This window comes from Euleptes europaea, chromosome 3 (genome assembly GCF_029931775.1).
Source record: "Euleptes europaea isolate rEulEur1 chromosome 3, rEulEur1.hap1, whole genome shotgun sequence".
NCBI lineage: Eukaryota > Metazoa > Chordata > Lepidosauria > Squamata > Sphaerodactylidae > Euleptes > Euleptes europaea.
Window position 1 is genome coordinate 91,347,132 of NC_079314.1, and position 599 is coordinate 91,347,730.

Genomic DNA, 599 nt, shown 5'->3' on the forward strand with positions numbered 1-599 from the left:
GGTGCCAAAAAAGGCGTTGGTGGGTGCCATGGCCTAGGACAACTCCAGGCACTTAATAAATAAAACTCTTTTAATCTCTCCCATTCACGTTATTACTTACTTGGCAAACTAGAAAATGAGAATGGAATAATCACACTCTCAGGTTTTACTGCCCACAACCTTATCAGACCTGAATATTAAAAGTTTTTCAATAAGTGCCAGCAAAATCTTCAGAGGGTTTTAATGAAAAAAAGAAATTCGAGGTTGTGTGTGTGTCCCTTCATAGCCTATTCAAAATAGCTTATAGAACTCTGTCACAGCATGACTTTGAGGCCGAGCTGCTAAATTTGCATACCAATTAATATGCACTTAAGAAAAACTACGCATCGCTTTTTAGAACATTTGCTTGTTCCTTCTCTTTTATTCATGTTGGAGGTTTGCTTTCTTTGTGCTGGGAAAGCCACCTTAGAAGTTCACTGCTTGTCTTTGGGACCTGAGGCAACAGTAAGGAGATGGCAAGTTTGTGGCTCTAATGGTGGCAGAGGTGAATGGGGGCCCATTTGGAAGGCTGCGCAAAGCAGATGAGGAGCAGAGAGGGAGGGGGCTATGTTGGTCTTCTG